This window comes from Rissa tridactyla, chromosome 3 (assembly GCF_028500815.1).
Source record: "Rissa tridactyla isolate bRisTri1 chromosome 3, bRisTri1.patW.cur.20221130, whole genome shotgun sequence".
In the NCBI taxonomy this organism is placed as follows: domain Eukaryota; kingdom Metazoa; phylum Chordata; class Aves; order Charadriiformes; family Laridae; genus Rissa; species Rissa tridactyla.
Window position 1 is genome coordinate 120899965 of NC_071468.1, and position 19742 is coordinate 120919706.

Genomic DNA, 19742 nt, shown 5'->3' on the forward strand with positions numbered 1-19742 from the left:
TTCCCTCTGCCTGTACGGCTTGGACAGCACAGTTTGGGTTGTGCTGAAACGGCTCAAGCCGAACTTTAGTTTCACCTCTGAGTTTGGTACGACGGTTTTCAGAGGTTAGTTCAGGAGACTGCGTTGCTGATCACTAACTCGACATCTTCTGACCCGTTTTTAACTCTGATATTTTCCCACTGTAGCAAGTCACGAGGATTCACACGAGCAGGCGGAGATTCCTGTGTCTAGAGATACATTATTGCTGTGGGTATAACCATGACATCTTTGCAAACAACAAACCTTTCTTATCTGAGATGAGCTTAACTGTACTACTCAGGGTCTGTATTGCAGAATAATTTATAGCAGTTCATTGGGACACAAGCTGATACAGAGAAAGAAAACAACATTTTTACATTTTTATGCACAGTTTCTGCAGGGAGCTGTAGCCTGGGTTAACTGTTTCACTGCCTTTTAAGGAAATTTGTTAATGAGTGTAGACCGCAGAAATTTGCCTGTTAAGAATGTAAATCAGTGCTGCTTTCCATATGCGCATATTTTTATGCAAGCTAAGGCACTTCTGGATGCTTCTGTGGTGTGCTTCAGCATCCATATTTTGAATATTAGTTTAACCTTGGTTTCAATTCTATCTAGTGGCGATGAGTTCCCCAAGTGAATTGCGCAGAAAGGCTTTGGGGAAGGTATTAGCAATGCTTGAGAAATCTGCTTTCGTTTCAAAGGCCAGATGATGCTGGGCTTGTGGCTTCTCCGTGGCAGCCCTGGTGAGAGCCCAGAGCCCTGTCATAGCACTTTGGGGTGTGCTCCTGCGGTGAAGGTGTTCCCGTCGTAGACAAGCGCACTTACACGAGCCCACCGGCTCACGTCCTGAAGACCTGACCTTTTCCTTGGTCAGTGGCCACGATGTTGGTTCATGAGCCTGTGCCTGCCTGTGTTTCCGCATGGCAAACCTGGAAGGCTGATTCCAGGGAACAGACTGAGAATTAAAAAAAAAAAAAAAAAAAAAAAAAAAGGAACAAGCAAAGCAAAGCAAAACAAAACAAAACAAAAAGTAAAATAAATGGCTAGCCTCAAAATGAATTTGACACCAGAAAGCTTCTCCCATGTTCAGACATCTGCAGAAGGCCCAGGCACTGGCAAGAGGAGGATTTAAACAACAAACTAAACAGTAGAGTACTGTATTTATGTGGGACCAACACGACAAACTCTATTTAGGTTTTATACCAAAAGCTTAACCTTTTGCAGTCTGTGGGTTTGAGCTGCACTAACAAGAAGCAATTACTGCGGTGGATTTTTTTTTTTTTTCCTTACAGTGCAAAGGCCCCAGGGTTCTCAGTGTGGCTTCTCTCATAGCTGGCACACAATAACAGGGGTATATGCCAAGCTGCTCTTACTTCTCCAAGGCAATGAATCAGAAAGAGCTGTGGTGTTCTAATCTGAACGCTTTCTTTTGGTAGGCTGGAAGTCCATTGCTTTCTTAGAAACCAGACAGACATCGCAATCCCTCCTGCTCGCTCAGGTATTCCACCATAGATGGCTCAGTGGAGGCATATATACACACGCTTTGACTAAGCAGCATGATGGATGAGGAGTCTGGTGACACACAAAGTGCAATTTGTTTTATTTAGATGTCTGCAGCTCTCCTGTAGAGAGGGGATTACAAGGATGGGCAGAGAAATCCTTCCTTTCATGCTGGTTCTTGGCTCCCAAGATGTCTCAACATGGAAAACAGCTCCAGTCACAGACTCAGGGAAAGAGTGAAGGCCAGAGTTGACAAAAGTTCAGATTCAACAGGTTGTTAAGAACGTCTAAGTGTGTCTAGGCTCTTCACTTTCCCTTGCAGTCTCAGGGTTGACTTGGTGCCCTGAGATTTCATGATCTCCTGTCAACAATTAGCCAGAAAATTAAAACTCACAACAGCGTAACAGCATGTCTTTACATGGCAGAAAAATCTGCTTGCATGCCAAGAAACAGAATTGGAGGTTCTGTGGGAACACTGCCATTTGGAGACACCTGCCATAAAACTATTTATATGCATGTAGATGTGTGCGTGCATGTATGCGTGTGTGTAGATGCACACATCTACCCATAAAGTGGATGGTGAATACGCTTGATACATTTGAGACAAGACAATGTATTTTCTCCTCCAAATTTCACCTTTATTCGGTTTTTGAAATGCCTTCAGATGATTCGTTCAACATATTTTTAAAATTATTCCTTTGGCTTTGCCTTCATTGCATGAATTGATCATGACCACAACAAACTGAAGGTCTGATCCAATATTCGCTCACCTCAAAGGGAAGGTTTCCATTGGAGATATTGCCTAAAGACCCTCGAATTTATTCCATGTTCCATATTCGTGATTACTTATTACATAATTTTTGCAAATGTTTCTGAACTCCCCCATCAGTCCTGGCCAGGTTTTCAAATGGCAGTGTCCACAACTTACCCAATGTGGAGCCTCTGTTCACATGGTGTGTTTGTACACTCACTGCTTTAGACAAAGTTATTTGCACAACGGATGCAGCTACGAATGCCCATAGCTGATGATGCACATTATTTTCTCTGAAAACTCTTAGATGACTTCCTTGTAATTCATGGTGCTAGAGAAAATCCCCAGCAAAGATATCATTTTTTTTTTTTTAGCTAAAATGTTTTGGATTCATAAAAATAAACAGAACACAAGCAAACAAAAATTTCATCTGTAGATAAAGTGTGTACATGCATGAATATTGACAGAATATAAATTCTGCTTGCTCAAGTCTTATTCATATGAAGTGTACATTCCTTTGTGTGTGCGTGTGTGTTTTTGTGTGTTTTTAATGAATGCCTCAATCAAATATTTATACAGCCTATGATATTCCTGCTTTGTCCAAGGTCTGACTGAGGCTTCGGAAGCTAACTTTTTGCTACGTCAAATATTCTGCTATGAAAATGTACCTTTTTTTTTAGCTTTTATCATTAGTGCATTAACTTAGTACAACAGCAAGAGATGCAAAGGAAGAGTACATGGTCCTGCAACCTTCTCCTGTTTCATCCTGCACGGTGCAGAGGAAGTTCTGTAAATCACAGATATTAATCATAGCCAGCGAGCATCAATGGCTATTCTAGTTCAAATGGTACACCTGCGGCAGAGCCTGGATCCCAGTTACCTGTGCTTTTGTGTATTCAGACAGATGCTATTTCAACTCTGCTGTCTACACAGCTCCTTTTAGGAAAGTATATGTTTTATTACAGTTAATTTTAAGGCCCTAAAAATGAGCAGTTGCCATTTCCTGGAGCTAAATAGGCAATGGATCTGCATTTATAGCTTGTAGGTGACTACTTTCCTGCTGTCTGAGTTAAAGGCAAATAAGAGTTCTTGTAATTTAGCTGCTAAGAAATTGCTCCACAGAGGGGAGGGAAGAGCTCATCTACGTGTTGATGCCTAAACCCAGATTATTTTGTACACAGCAGCCAGGGACCAGCCAACTCCTCATCCAGAAGCTGTAAGGCAGCTGGCTGTGGAGAGCCCCGACCTGCTGGCTGACAGGTTTGGAGCTGTCTAAAGCCTTGAGATGAGGAGGTCGATCCCAAATTTGGAGGAGTCCAACTGAGGAGACCCAAGACTCTTCACGGCAGTCATCCCTGACAGGACGTAGAGGGGAATGTATTCCCGTGTGTTTTCTAAAGTAAGAAGGTGAACATGTTTCATGGACACTGCATGCAAACAGGAATATATAGAAGGAGCTGTTGCAGGTTTATTGTTTTCTTAAAGAATTGTTCTTTCAGTTTTTCCTCCCAGGTCACATTTTCTAGCTGTTCTTCCATCCTCGTGTGAGTTTCACTGCTATCCCCTGTCTTCTCCCCGGTCTGTGTTTACACTTTAACAGAGGTGCCAGAGCTGGATGCTGTGTCTCAGCTGGGGACATACTGATGCTGAAGAGAGCAGGAGGGGTGCTTCATGGCCTTGTGGACTACTCTGCTCTTTGTTTGCCTTTTTTCCCAACAGCATGACAGTGTTGATGTACATTGACTCAATTTCAGATCCATTGTAATGTCTTGACCTTTTCCAACAAAACTGCTGGTCATCCTCATCTCGTATTTGCCCAATTGATTATTCTTATGCCAATCTAGACTTCTGCATGTATATTAGATTACACCCTGTTCTTTCAGACCATTTCTCCACTATGTTCAGCTCATCCTGATCCCAGTCCACTCTTCCAGCATGCATGTAGCCTCTCCCATGCTCTTGATACCTTTACATTTATGCTGTCCATCATGCAAGTCATCTGGAAAAATGCTGAAGGTGCCAGCCCAGGGCAGACCCCTCCATGTGTTTTATTTGCCAAAACCTGAGCTTGATTTTCAGGGAGGAGGTAGAAGAACTTCTCTGAGTTCAATAGCATTGAACGACCATCATGATCTCCTTAAAGAAATGCAGAAAGTTTAGCTGAGGATTGGAGTGGGTGTTCAGGGTGCAGAATAACTTACAACTGTACATGCTGATAGACTGACAACTACTGCAAAAGAAGGCATACGAGCAAGATAGCGCTGGGCAGCTTCTCTTGCTTCTCTCTCTGCCTACACATGGTGCCATTAAGTGACCAGATGGGTCCAGAACTTCATTTTATGCAATCTCTACTACATTACACCAGCTGAGCCTCCAGCTTCTTGTCTCCAGAGCTGCAAATCCAAGGCCTTTCACACATATGAAGCTCAACTGGAAAGTGAGTTTCTTCACTAGAACCCACAGAGGTGCCAATGTGCCCTGGCACTCCGGAGGATTTTGTTCTTTTTGTGTTAGAAAGGTTTAGCTGGATTAAAGAGGTCGCTTTGCATAGTAAAGTACAAAGTTTTCAACTGTGATATTCTTCCTGGGCTATACTAATATACATTGTACAGTCCAATAAAAAAATAATTACAAATCAGGCTGCTAAAAATGATGATGGGAGTATTTGGAGGAAAAAAAAAAAAAAAAGCTCCATTTTGGAAGTGAAATGAAAGCTTCAAGGAAATGCTGAAGAGTATGTTACATGTAATCCTGAAAAACTGTCTATGAAATCTCAGGAATTTTTAGAAATCTATTGATTCCTTATGGCAAGTGATTTATGTAAAGTTATGAACATTAGTGTAATTAGGGTCTTTTACTGGTAAAAAAACTCCAACTACAAGAAAACTTAGTTTAATGTATTTATATACATATTTGTGTATTTCATAAACGGTTCACTGTAACATGCAAATTCCTTGGCTCTCAACACAGCTCTACACAGATGGTGAACTTTAGTCAGCTAAATAAGTGGAACATTTCACTTCAAACTTTTCCTTTTATCTTTCGCCTTTCTCTGCTGTTTCCCTCCCATCTTTTCTGCCAGCTACTCCACAAAGAAGCCTGGGAACGACTATGAGGCAGTCTCCTCAGATCGCTTAATTTTACTTTTGTGAAGACAGCCTGAATTCAAAGGCTCCATGCGAGAGACTGGGAAGATCTTCACTTCTCCCTTGGCAGCGCTTTTATGCTGATAAATAGCAGTTTGCTCTGCGTGTTTCAGTTAGGAGAGAAGATCTGCCCAGGCTGACAGCATTAACAGCCTCCTCCTAGGGTAGTCGAACCCCTTTTTAGCTCATGTCGGGCACCACGTACACAAGCTATACAAAGCCTGCATCAGTTTTTAAACTGGATCTATGCAGCTCATTGCCAATATTAACACCATAATCCCTCGGCTGTGCCAAGGCACCGCAACCATGTGCTGATTGTGCAAAGATTTCATCAGTGGCTTCGTAGATACTCAAGGCTGGAACGGCAGACACTATAGTAGATGAATTGATTCAGTGAATTCAAGTCCAGAAAGGCAATGAGAAGACATTTAATGTGGTAGTGCACCTATCAGATTATGCACATTAACCTGGCTACAGATTCCAATAATTTTTCTTTGATAAAGCCATAATTTTTGTATTGGATAAAATATACTTTCACAGTTTTATAGCCCCTTGAAACGATCCACAGGTGAATAATTCATCGCTTTCCTTGTAGTTTGTCATAATGATTAATCATTTCTATTGTTATGTTTCTATTTGTAGTTTTTAGGGTATCCGCTCCCATTATCCCTTTCTTTGATTGATTAAAGAGCTGGGTGATTGATTAAAGAGCTAATTGATTGTATGCTGGGTCTTTCCTCCTTGAGAACATTTTCACAGACGCTAATTGCATCACTGCTCCATTATCTTCCTGATAAACTCCATGGACTGAACAATTTTGACTCAGATTGAGTTTCTCATTGAAAGCCATTTCCAGTAATTTGAGATTTGCCTTCTAATTTTCCCAATTTTTTTTAAATATGGAGTCACTGGGAGTATATGTATGAAATATCCCAGCATTGGTCTCACCAATATTTATATAAAATTTCCTTCCTGCTTACTGCTTTTCTATTCATATTTCAAGTTTGTCCTTACCCAATAGTGTCGTCTTGGGAGTCAATGTGAAGTAGCTCCTTTCTTGAGTCATTGTGTTCAAAAAGAGAGTGCCTGACTCTGATGCTAGGTCAGACCTTTGATCCTAAGGGGGCATTTTTGCCTTTACGTATATTAAATTTGAGGCATGAAGTTAATCTTTGTGTGAAAGGTCTGTGGAAAAAGAGGAAGTGACTTAATGGGAGTTTTGTTGACCTAATCCCACACGGAAGCCATTCACTTCACCTGTCAGACAAAATTGGAGACTTATCTGGTCTCTAATAATGAAAAAGAACACTGCTTTGCTGCCTGCTGCGAGGGAAAGTTTTAAATAGAGATAGGCGTAGTTTATAAGCTGGTATTTAGATTTGGATGCAAACCTCTGTGTGGCCTGAACTAACGGATGGAGAAGTTACTTGAGGACATTTGATGGCCAGTCCACCTGTATTAAGACTTCTTGAACTGCCACACAGGTGCAGGTGAAAGTCCATGAGAGAAATATGTCTGTAAAAGTGCTATTAGCCTGGGTGAGACATCTGACTATTTCCTCTAGCCTGAAGAGAGCCTGATATTAGTAAGCAATTTCTGTTTAGCGAAATAAATGTTTCTCATTGCATTTTTTTCTTCTTTTTTTTTACAATAGCCTTGGGTACATTTTCCTATTGCTTTGGCAAATGGGTTGAACTCCTTTTCTTTTACTGCCCTGATGGCGATAGCCTGATTACTACCAGTTGTTTGCTAGTGTAACATGTGTAATGTTTTATTCCGTATACTTCATTCAGCATGGATGTTGGACTCTGACTTTTGGCTGGGACTGACCAGTAGAAGGAAAGGAAGGAAGATCTGTCTAGTCCATGATGAGGAGATGACATTTCCAGATGTTCAGGGTTTTGTTTGAAAAAATGCTCCCTCCTATGTGTGAAACACCCTAATTTAAAACCAAAGTCAAAAATGAAAGATAGCAGGCTGGTTTCTTTTATAATCTCCTTTTCAATACTGCAATTTTTAATCTTTCTTTTCTTCTTTTTCTAGCTCATGTTAATCCCACAGATGCTTTGTTGCAACGGAGTGCACAGTGAGCTAGGTGGTCACCCTAATTCCTGCCCTCTCCTTTCCATTGTCCCCAGGAAAAATCCTCCATTTCAGATTTCCCAATCAGATGTTTTATATCCCTGATTTTGTATCGTTCCTCTGTCAGTGTACAGGACAGGCATTTGCTGGAATGAATAAATACTCCCTGATTGAAAAGATGGCTGTCCCTGCTTTGTCCTCACAAAAATTCGTTATCACCACATGCTGAAATTAGATAAAAAGTGATGAAGGTTGCAGAAGGAGACATATGGCCTGGTGCACGCAGCTACATAATGCCCAGGAATGTGACTTTCCACCAGTCTCTCTTCTATCTCCTTGCTTTCAGGCTCCATCAGGATGTGATCTGAGACATTTCATCCCAGAGGTCATATTTTAATTACTCCCATTTTTATTTTTCACCGGACCTCCAGCTCCTTGTCTGATCTTAGCTTCCCTCAACTTACTCTCTTTGACATGTATGCAAGTATTTTTTTCTGGGCTCTGTACTTACAAGGGGCTGAAGCATTTTGATGACACTTGAAGAGGAAGTCAGCTTGAAAGGAATGCATGGAGTGGAAAAAATTCAGGCAAAACTTCAGAGACAGACAAACGAACACAGGGTCCAATGATGGAAAATATCATGCAGCATTAGGGCAGGCAGAACAACTGTAAAAACCTGAAGTTAAAATCCGCCTTATAGGTTCTGAAGAAGATAAGGTACCTCTGATCTTGAGGAAATGTTGTACCCCTTCTTTACCATCTCTTCTACCATTGCAAGCAAGATGATCACAAGCCCCCTGTCAGCCTCCCTCTACCTACTTTCTTGGTCAGCCTAAAGTCAAATCCAGTTGCATAAAGCTAAGAAAAACTCAAAACTCACAAAAAAAACCCCCAAACAACAAACCACGGTGTCTGAGGTGGGTTTTCAAATGCCAGAAGAAGTCACCATGTGCATGAAAACAGCTGTGAAGCCACTGTGGGGCTGATCTACTTTACGTGCTTTGAGAGATACTCTGGTGATGGGCACCAGTATAACACCCTAAAATTGATAGCCTATATTTTTATAGATGATAAGAGCTGCACGCTGCCTGAAGGTTAGCAGAAGTGCAACATGCTGACTTTTATTGATGTTGTGCTTCTTTTCTTTTCTTTTCCAACAGTGAATACTATTTAAATTACAGAAGAAACTTCCACCAGTCCTGATAATAGGGGTGGGGGGATAAACCTGGTTTGTAGCTCTGAGTAATGCATACCCCTCACCCCAACACTGCAAGATATTAGCTCAAGCCTCTTGGGTTTTAATTAATGAAGTTCCTGTTAAGGACATTTTTTTCATCACTTGCTCTATTCCAACACATTTCTTTCATTTGAAACCTGAGCGCTCTGCCAAGCAGGCCCACAATGTCAGAAGGGGAGGGAGAGCCTGTCTAAACTACAGTCGTCTCTCTGTTCAACTTGATTCAATTTAGTAGAATTTCACTTTGTCGAATGACAAGATGCTGTATTTTGACAGTTGCCTATTTATGCTAAAGTGGAGGCATAATAAAATCAGTTTGGCGTCTGGCTCACTCTATCTGTAGCTTGTGCTTAAGAATCTGATGATCCTTTCTTTGGTTTGACTGACATTACTGTTTAGTTTCTGATTTGTTGTGTTGGACTGTTTTCCCGTGGTTTGGTTGTTGGTTTGTTGTATTTTTGGGGGTTTTTTTTGGGTTTTTTTGTATTTCTTTTTCCTTGTTAAATAAAAGTTCTCTTAAGAAACTGGCATTCACCAGTTGAACACACCCTTCCTCAGCTGCAAACCTAAAAAAGGAGACAGCATTGTTAAAGGGAAGGAATGTTTGTATTTTTTTTTCCCTTTAAAACGTACTGGAAAAAGTTAAATGCAACAATCGAACAAAAAACTGCTACAGCTTGTAAAGCAACGAATGCTGAGGCTGTGAGTAAGAGGCATTATGTTACCGAGGCAAAATCTCCCCTTGGCTTTAGTATGGAGTTTATCTGATGATGGGCTGACAGATCGTATGTTGGTATGTTTGTATGTTCATATGTAAAGGTCCCCACCACGATGCGTGACCGCCTTCCAGTAGCCCATTCAGAGACGTGACTGGCATTTGTCATCTGCTGCCTGCTCTTTCTCGTACCTTCCCCAGGAGACAAGGGTGGGCAAGCAGGGATTTTGCTTTCCACAGGGATGTTTTTAAGTGCTTGCTGATTGTCCTGTGTTAGAGGAAGCAGCTCAGCTTGCATTTCAGCTGAAGACAATGAGTTTTGTGATGATTTTAAGTACCCTAGAGGTATTTAAGAAACGTCTAGATTTGGCACTTCAGGGCATGCTCTGAAGGGCAGAGATTGTAGGTTGTTGGGGTTTTTTTGTTTTGTTTTGTTTTGGGGGTTTTTTGTGTTTGTGTATGGTTGGACTTGATCTCAAAGGTCCTTTCCAACCATGAAGATTCTATGATTCTATGTTTATTAATTCGTGGGGAATTTAATTCTACACTCAGCCCAGGCATTGAGAAATCTTTGTCCTTACCTTTATTGCAGAAAATTCTCTTGAGCCAGAAGAGTTTGATTTTTTTTTTGGTTTTGATCTGCATCCTGGACCTTTTTTTAGGATAGGGAACCCCAAGAACACCAAAGCCCTGCACTGCAGCAAGTCACACCTGACATGGTGCACTAGCAACAACCATTTTCCTTCCTCCTCCTGGCAGAAAGGAGACACAGCCTTTGGTCTCAAGCCCCAGAATGAAACACTCCACATTCAGCCCCATCACAGCATTTGTAATCCCAGCCCAAACTCAGAATTAAAAGACAACCCAATTGGTGAGCTCAGCCAAAGAGCACTTGTGTCAAGAGCATTTCTGTGGTCCTCTCTACCTGAAGGCAGGAGGATTTTGAGAAAGAAGAATTCCTAACCCTGCTCCTGGGCTCATCTCAAAGCAAGAGCTGCCTGCTAAAATAATGGTTTCCACAGGGAAGTACCCAGAAAGATGGACCACTGAGGGGCTATGATACTGTCTCCTTACTTACCTTGCCTGGACAATAAGAGCATAGACCTGAGCCCCAGGGCTCTAGTAGGTACCTGCTACTCAGCCTACGGGCCCTGGCTCTAGGCTTAGTTGCCCCAGTCTTAATCAAGCCTTGTCCTGTACAGACCTAGAAAGATTTTAAGGCATTTCTGCAATCCCATCCCTATGTTCTTCACACCTAAGGTGGTCTTGGATGCAGACCTCTCCTCTGGGGTTTTCTGAAGAATCAGTCTCTGTGTTGGTGCACATCAAAGAAACAAAGCTGAAAACCCACACTTAAACCTTCTGGTCAATAACATGCTTTATTTAAACAAAATAAAGCCGTGTTTTATGATCTGTATATTAGATCCACTGCAAAACTGGATTTTAGGTATCTTCTGAACAAAGTAGTTTATCACAGTCCTAATTGGTTATGATCACCACAAATCCCCATTCATGCCTGGGCACCCTATTATCCCAATTATCATCACAAAGTTTTCTTTCAAGCTGAGTACTTAACTGCAGCCTTTGTCACCTGGAGGAAGGAAAAGCATTGGTCTCCAGCTGGTTTTCATGCCAGCCATGAAGAGGTCCCACCTTCCATCCCTGGCTCCAGCCTTGGTCCCGGAGCTGGGCTCTGCCCCGAGCTCTCCCTCAGCAGCACAGCAGCCGGGCACAGCTCTGCACCACACACCAGTGTTACAGCCGTTAACAGGATGGTGGCTGTTAGAAACTGTAATGGGAGCCTATAATTGCATAAATATATTGTCTGTCATTTATCGAGGCGTGAATTAGAATCTCCTTAAAACCTGTGGCTAGTTGCCGTTTGGGTAGTTTGTCTTTTCTTTCGTGCATGTTGACCAAGAATTACAAACATAAAATAATTTCAAGCTCTGGCTTCATGCTGAGCCATCTCAGTGATGTCAGACTGGAGGACATCACCTAGATGACCTAATCTACTCCCCTGTGAGTAAAGATGTAACAGAGGCTAAGCCTGGGAGGTCCCCCAAGGCCTTTTCTATACACAAATTCAAACATCACTGGCTACATTCCCCAACACTCAGCAAAAAAATCAAGCCTATTCCTCAAGAAAGAAAAGCAACCTCAAAAGCATAGTATTGCACAGGACAAGCCCAGGAGACACTCAAGTCATCCCCAATGGTTTGGGCACCTTCAATTGCAGGACATGGGCCAGGTGAAAATGTCCAAGGAATCTGGCCCATGCACAACATTATTGCAAATCTGATATAGAGAAAATTTTCCTGGCCCTGTAACTTATGAGCGGTTTAAACCTGAGCACAGGAGCAAAGAGAAATCAAAAGGGAAGAAACAGTGCACCTGACCTCATGTCCCATGTCAGACTGCCGCCAATCTCTGATGAATCTGAGAAAAATAGGGAAAAATAAACACCAAAAAATCAGCAGCCAAGTTATTCATCAAAGGTGGGAAAAAAAATCTTCCTGGCCTCTCTAGGCATCCAGTGGAAACCCTGAAGCATGGAATTAATTAAATACAAAGAAACATAATTAATTTAATTAAATGCAGTCCTTTTAAAAAGGCTTGCTCTGATTAATGCCTGCTCCTGCAAAAGCTTATGAATATATTTAGCCCCATTCCCAAAGACAACGTTTGCAGGATCTTGATTACAGCAACTAAAAGCTCACTAATATGAGTGCAAGTGAATACCTTGCGCTTACGGTGCGAAAGCAGACACAAGAAATGCCATTTTAAACAGCACACTCAGAAAAGAGATCAAAACACCCCTCGGTTTCATACTTTCTGGGGCCAGGAGGCACCATTCAGATCACCTAGACTGACTCTCTGCGTAATGCCAACCACAAAACCTCATTGTGCAATTCTCACATTAGGTCCATCAGACTGTGATCCAGCCAGATCCTGTCACCCATTTCCATAGCAGAAGGTTTGGTGGGTTTTGTTTTTTTTTTTTGATACATCGATTTCACCCTCTGATAACACTTGGCAGCGGCTGAGCTCAAATTTATTAAGTCAAACCATTTCCCAATTAAGTGGCAGACCTTATCATATCATTGGTCTTAATCAGTTCCCACACAACAAAACCCGTTAAGTAAAACATCCCAGCTGAAAGCTTTGGGAATGAGTGTCTGTCTCAGTCACCTCCAGTGGAGTTTGGAAAACTAAGGCTGGAAACAGGCAGTTTGTTACCGTTGGGCGGTCACGTATTCCAGAATTTAGTAGATCTGCTCTATTTACTAACTTTCAATATCTGGTGGAAACGACTGCTTCCTTCCCCCCCCCTCCCCTTCCAGATGTCTTGGAGGGATGTTTTCCTGAAAGTCTGGAAGCCTTACTTGCAGAGATATGTTAAGTTTTATGGAAGAGTGACCAGCTTGTCACTTGTCATGTATATTTTAGTCTTTAGCATTACTAGGTGATCTCCTCAACAGAGCTGATGTGCATCATTTGCAATTATCAGAAGTTACAGTTCTCTCCGTCGTCAATTACAGGGCCAGGAAAATTTTCTCCGTATCAGATTTGCCCATGAATTTGTGTGTTGTTATTTTTAACTGTTGCAAACAGTGAATATTACTGGCGCAGGATTCATGGCATTTCCCCAGTTCACCACTCTTAACACTATGAATACTTTGATTTCTTACAACTGGGATTAATAAAGGTTTTAAGAATGAGCATTGTGGTTCTATGGAAATATTGACAGTTTTCCAGTGAGTTTACTTCTTTGTGACAGACACTATAAATATGAACAGACTTGTTACTTTTAATTCAAGCTCATCTTTTTGGTGCTAATTCGTCTTTTTTTTTTTTTCTTAGTCAAAAGTAAAGCAAATGTTAATATCCTCTACCTCCAGATAGGAAGCAGATGCAAGAGATCTTAGCTGTTATTCCCAAGGCCTGTTATGAGTTTTGGCTCAAATGTCAACATGAGTCAACATTTTACTTTTAGTGACAGGTTGGTTTAGTTTCCTATTTAGTATTGATTGAAACACTGCAAATCCCCCTTAGAGACAAAACACTGCCTCCTCAACAGAAAATTGTCCTAAAAGCCTTAGTGAAATTTTCCAAAGTATTTTGTGTGTTTTCTCCCCATTTCCCTGAAATTGCAGTGAGAAGGAATTTTATCATCAAAGTGAGCAGAACTGGCAAGGCACGAATGAACTCAAACCAAAGAGGCTCCCGATGGCGTCTGTCTTTGATGAGATCCATACACCGCACCTATGTGCTCCGTCTGCAGGGAGGTCCCAGCTGTCATACTAGTGTTTCATCTGCAAATTTCAGTTCCCCTCCAGACCTTGAAGAAGTGACTAGAATTTGTCCGGATTTCGTACAGTTCATTGGGTCACTTTTATGAAATCCTTCACTCTCTTCTTTTTTGCTAAAGGGTTCTTTTTGCTTCCTAGCTCGCAAAGTAAGCATCTGTTGGGTTGTAGGAGGACTAACTTCCACGCAGGTACTCGAACTAGGCAGGTGTAACTCCTTTGTAAAAAAAATATCAAAGTTGCTACTTCGCAAAAAATGCAAGCAATCAGTGAGGAAATTTGCTGGGGGAATAGCAAAGTGCAGGTTCAAATCCTGGCTGTAAACTGGGCGGAGCGTGGAATTCAACGTGGCGTTTGCACAACTCAAGCAGTAGGTGTGGGCACTGGGCAGAAATGAGTTGCTCTCACTTATTTGTCATCAAAAGGGACACCCATTTGCAAAGCACTCCCATTTTGGAATTGACAGCATTTGCTGATGGAAAAGATACTCGTTGAAAATGGATCAACCAAAATCTTGGTTTATCAATCAAAGTCTTGACGTAACCTCTGCTTGTCAGTGGGACAAGGAGTGACTCAGCCTACAGGAGTCTTCAAGGAGTGACTACAGTCTACAAGGAGTGACTTCAGCCTACACTGTGCCTGTCCCACCTGAATTAAGGTGGTATCACCTCCAGATACCAGCTCTGGGTACCAAACACGTAACCTACCTATAACAGGCTCTAGCAACCCCCAGCTGGACCATTATAACCTTGCTTAGATCATCACATTTACATGGCACTGTATAGTTAAAACTGAGGTACAGAAAAACTATCGTGAGGGGGACTCTGATGTATGAACACCACAACAACACAAATTAACCTCAGTTCTAAGCTAAAGCGAATCCCCTCTACCCACTCTTCTCCTGAGCAAGATCTCATTATCTGCCAAGACCCTAATGTCAAAGGTAAAGTTTTGCATATCTGCCTCTGCTGTTTTGTTTCACTTTCCACTCCCTCCAAATCAGAAACAAATACCAAACTGTGCTGTTCTTAATTCAGGCATTGTTGGGGGCTTCTTTCTTTTTCATTTGTTCCAAAAGGACCTGGCAAATGGCATTGAAGAATTGACTTTGATTTTGACTTCCACGCTCAGCCCTTCCTCCCCATGGGTGACAATAGAGAAGGGGATTTTGAGGGGCTGAGCCACTGAGGCTACCCCGAGCTGAGGATACTCTCTTAATGTCGAAGGGGAATCATAGGACGGTTTGGGTTGGAAAGGACCTTAAAGACCACCTACTTCCAATCCCCCTGCCATGGGCAGGGACACCTCCCACTAGACCAGGCTGCTCAAAGCCCCATCCAGCCTGGCCTTGAACACCTCCAGGGATGGGGCAGCCACAGCTTCCCTGGGCAACCTGGGCCAGTGTCTCACCACCCTCACAGTAAAGAATTTCTTCCAAATATCTCATCTAAATCTCCCCTCTTCCAGTTCAAAACCCCTCGTCCTATTGCTCCACTCCCTGATAAAGAGTCCCTCCCCATCTTTCCTGTAGGCCCCCTTTAGGAACTTGAAGGCCGCTCTAAGGTCTCCCCGGAGCCTTCTCTCCTCCAGGCTGAACAACCCCAACTCTCTCAGCCTGTCCTCATAGGAGAGGTGCTCCATCAGGAAGGAGACACAACTGTGACAACTGTTGCTGCAGGGTGCTCCCGGAGCAGACTCTGACATCAGTTACCTGCCTGAAGCCCTCAAAGCTTCAATGAGTTGGAGATCAGAGACAGGCTTAAAAGAAAAGAGAGATCATTTTTCTTCTGACTGTCAAAATCCCGTATAAATTATCAGGTTGCAGGAAAAGGATCCTGTTACTCCACTGAATTTGACCACCTCTTCTTATGCTTTTTCCAAAACTCCAAGCTTTAAGTGAATTCTTTTCTCTGGGTTTAAAAACAGAGCAAGGCAGAAAGCTGGAGGCAGATGTGACATGAGGCAATCATTTCACAAAGTACTAGAAGGAGCATGATGTATTGTATCACATAGACACTGAAAGCATCACATCAATCCCCAGACTTTGCAAACAGGGTGACAAGAGCTTAATTTTGAACTCTAATCTCTAGTCTAACATGATCACTACAAGGAGCAGACTGGTGAATGCACTGAATTTATTTGGCTCCCCTATATATTTAGAGGCTTGTCTACACAGGGAAGCTGTTATGAAGTAAACTCAGGGGTGAGTTTACAGCACATGCTTTCTTTTGCACTGCCATCTCATCCAGACACACTTTCTCCAAGTAAGTGTGAAGTAGGTTGTTTTACTGCATGTTGGGGCATGGGGAAGAGATTTTCAAATCCCCAGGGGCTTTGAACAGCCACATTACTTGCCCATGTGAACTGCCTGCGAGTTAGGCACCTCACTGCTATTTATGCCAATGAAAATCTGTTCCAAAATCTCAGGTCTATCCCTGCCTGATTTAGTGCTTTTTGAAGACAATGGAAACACAGGATAAACTGAATAAATAACGTAGGACTGCAGGAAAGACTGTACTGGGATTAGAAACTTGACATGCTTATCCTTTACGAATAAGAATCAGATTTGCCATTGAACTGGCTGTGATGAAAATGCAAGAAAGCTTTTGAGAATATTTGGAAGCTTTTCCCTCACTAATATATAGAAAGCAGATACTGATTCCTAAATAATTACTGAGACAAGAGGTATGTTTCAAATGGAAAACACAAAGCATCTGACTGCAAATATGATACATGGGAAGAATGACTCACATACAAAAGGGGTTGATTCAAAATGGGATTATTTACTCTTGAAAGTGTCTGTTTATGGGATGACTTCAATGAAATATTGAAACGAAGGATTATAATACATTTACACTAAGCAGGAGTTTCAAGGACGGATGTTCGGCGGAAGAGGGAATGTATTACATAGGGGAGGGAAAGCATTGTGTTACTGCTAGAACATGGACTTGAAGTCCAGAAAACAAATCATGATTCTGTTTGCTAAGGCTTTGCACTGCTAAGACTGTATGTATCTGTCTTTTGGGTAAAAAGATTTTTTTGCTATACCTCAATTCCCCACTCTACTGAGTCAGAAATATAATAATTTAGGGTCATTGTGAGGATTAATCCATCGATTTCTGTAAGCACATCCTGAATTCCTCAGATGATGTCAGCATAAGAATTGAAGGAGGCATTGTTTTAGGGGAAGAATAAATAGCCAGGAAGGATTTTGGTTCAAAGGAACTGGAAGCAAATAGTATGAGCATCCTTAAGCAAAATCTAGATGACTTCACTGCTGATGATAAGGGAGTATTCAACAGTTTTACTCTTGAGAGCAATCAATATGTTAGAGGAAGACAGGACTTTTTTTATTAACCAGAAAACTCTGCTGGGTCAGTATTATAAATGACAGTTAATTTTTTATGCATTTACATTAAAAAAAACCCCAACCCAACAAAACAGGTTGCCCTTCCGTAGCATAAAATGTTCAAAGTATATATTATTACAGAGATGACAGGACCAGCACTGAGATATCGTAGGCCCAAAGCACCCAGCTCCTGGTCCTGGTCCTACACAACCTTATATCCAGCTTGAACAGACACTTTCTGTATGACTTACAGTGGAGAACAAGTTTCAAAATCATCTTTTCCTTCTTACAGTTGGTGGAGAAGGTATTTAATTTACGACAAATGTTTCACAAAAGGATAAGCCTTAAGAGGCAATACAGAAGCTAAAGGCAACAAGTCCGAGATGATATTTCTTATTTTAAATTACAGCATCTTTCATCTCTGACTGTTGTTGGATGTCATTCTTCTCAATCCTCCTTGTATCTGTTAAAGTATTAAACTAATCAAAATAGTAAATATTAATAAATCACAGGGCCTGTCGTATCTTAAAGGGATTCAGCACTAGGGAGAAATTTATTTCTATGATAAAATATTGCATGACTAGCAAAAATATTACAGAGGAACTTTAAGTTCCTCTAGAGCATTCATGTAGGTCTACATCAGAGACAGCAGCGTATGCAGTGATCACTGCCGTAAACCATGTCTCTCAGCTTCGAGCTGGGCTTTCAGCTGCACAGATACTACAGAGGTCGGTTCATCCCACCTGAGTGAGGTGGTGTATAGAGTCCTTCAGTGCTTCCTATTTCATCAATAAAAGAGACATAATCTGTTGACCTCAGGAGGTCAACAGGCTCCAACGGGAGCCTAATCTAACTACCTACATACCTTACCTTTGCAGGCCATGGAGTCGGGTGAGGTGGTCTGGACCAGTGCGCAGTAGTTTAATGAAACTCTTACAAAGTTGAATCTGTCCTTATAGGGCCTGATCTAGTGACCGATAAAGTCAGAGGAAAACACCTACGCTTAAAGAACAACCAAAATCCAGCAGTACCTACAGCTAATACCTAAGGCAAAAACAGGGTCATCAAAGTGGTCGTTATGAATAATTGAGACTGCTCATCTCTATGGTCTAGGGAGCTACTCTAGGTGAGGTTCATTTTGGGGTAGTATGTTTTGAAAGATTTATTTCTTTTGAAATGTTCTTTCAGTGTTTTCTGCTCTCTCCTGAAGGATATAGGGGATTCCTGCAACATGCTGTGAGAACAGCCAAGGAAGATTTTGGTTTATCCTGCTGTCTTGTGGTATCTGTCCCAAAGATGAGGCTTTTCAATCCAAAACAGTGTATGGAAAAAAGTTCTGCAAATGTGGGGAAAAAAAATCACCCTCATCTTTATTTTTTTGAGGTGATGTGTCATAGTCTTTCTGGTCAAAGTGCTTTCACTAGCAATCTCCTAAGGAAAATATGAAATCGGAATATTAAAAAGTGGAAATTAGACATTTGCGTTTTTAGATACATAATAAACAGTCACATTTAATTAGTTTCAAAATAAATGCTAAGTATAATCTACCAGTACTGCATCCAAAATGAAAAGAAACCACGGAAAAGGTCTGCAGAGCAATGCGTTTGGCATAGACTCCGCTTCTTGGAGTCACTCTTCATAACTGTTCAGGGCCGGATTTTCTATGACATCTCTTTTTGTTTGCACAGTAATCAGTCACTCAAATATGCAATCAGTCCCCAGGAAAAGAGGAATTTCATTTGTGCTGTGAACTCCAGATCACACAAAGAAGGACAAAATTCAGTTCATCCAGGGAACATGGTTAGATACCAGTGTTAAGCTAAGGCATATATATATACACACATATATATATATCTGCAGTACTAAAGTCATGCTCTCTTTGATGTTATAAAAATGCATAGCCTTTTGCATTGTGTACCTCTGCCAAGGTCTACAAAACCCCAAGGGTACTATGCCTACAGAGAGACCATGGCTTTGTCCTGGCTTGTGGCCTGCAACTTCTGTCTTTGTACCTATTATATTGACTTTGTTGCTCTAGAACAATAAAATATTGTGATATTCTCTATTATAATACTGTTAAATTCCATTTTCAAGAAATGAAACTGAAGAACTGAGCAATGTAGCCTAAGACATGAACAGTATTATTAAGAAGCTAAAGCTAACCCATTCTTCTGCAACTGGAATTTTTTAATGGAAAAACTGTCTTCAAGTGGAAAGAAACACAGAAGTCTTTAGTCTTCATATAAAATTATTATTCAGGATACTGGGGATTTTAAGGAATAAGGATCAGCTTCTGCTATCCTCCTCATGTTGTTTTATACCCTACATGAAGTCTTACTGTCCCAAAAACAAGGAACTACATAATTGGCTGTATTAATGCCTGCACAGAAGAAATCTTTGAATCAAAGATACTTAGAAGAACAACACAATAACTCAGAGTATATGCAATTAAAAATTAAGGAAGATTATTTTGGAAAATGGAGTATTTTAATCAAAGTCACACGTTAGTAGTAGAAATAAGGATGATGTTACGACTCTGCTCCATACGTACAGTGTTCTAGTTAACATGCTACACCTTCCTCCCCACTCGAAAATGTAAAAGAAAAGGATGGAAGGAGCCTTGAAAGGTCATCT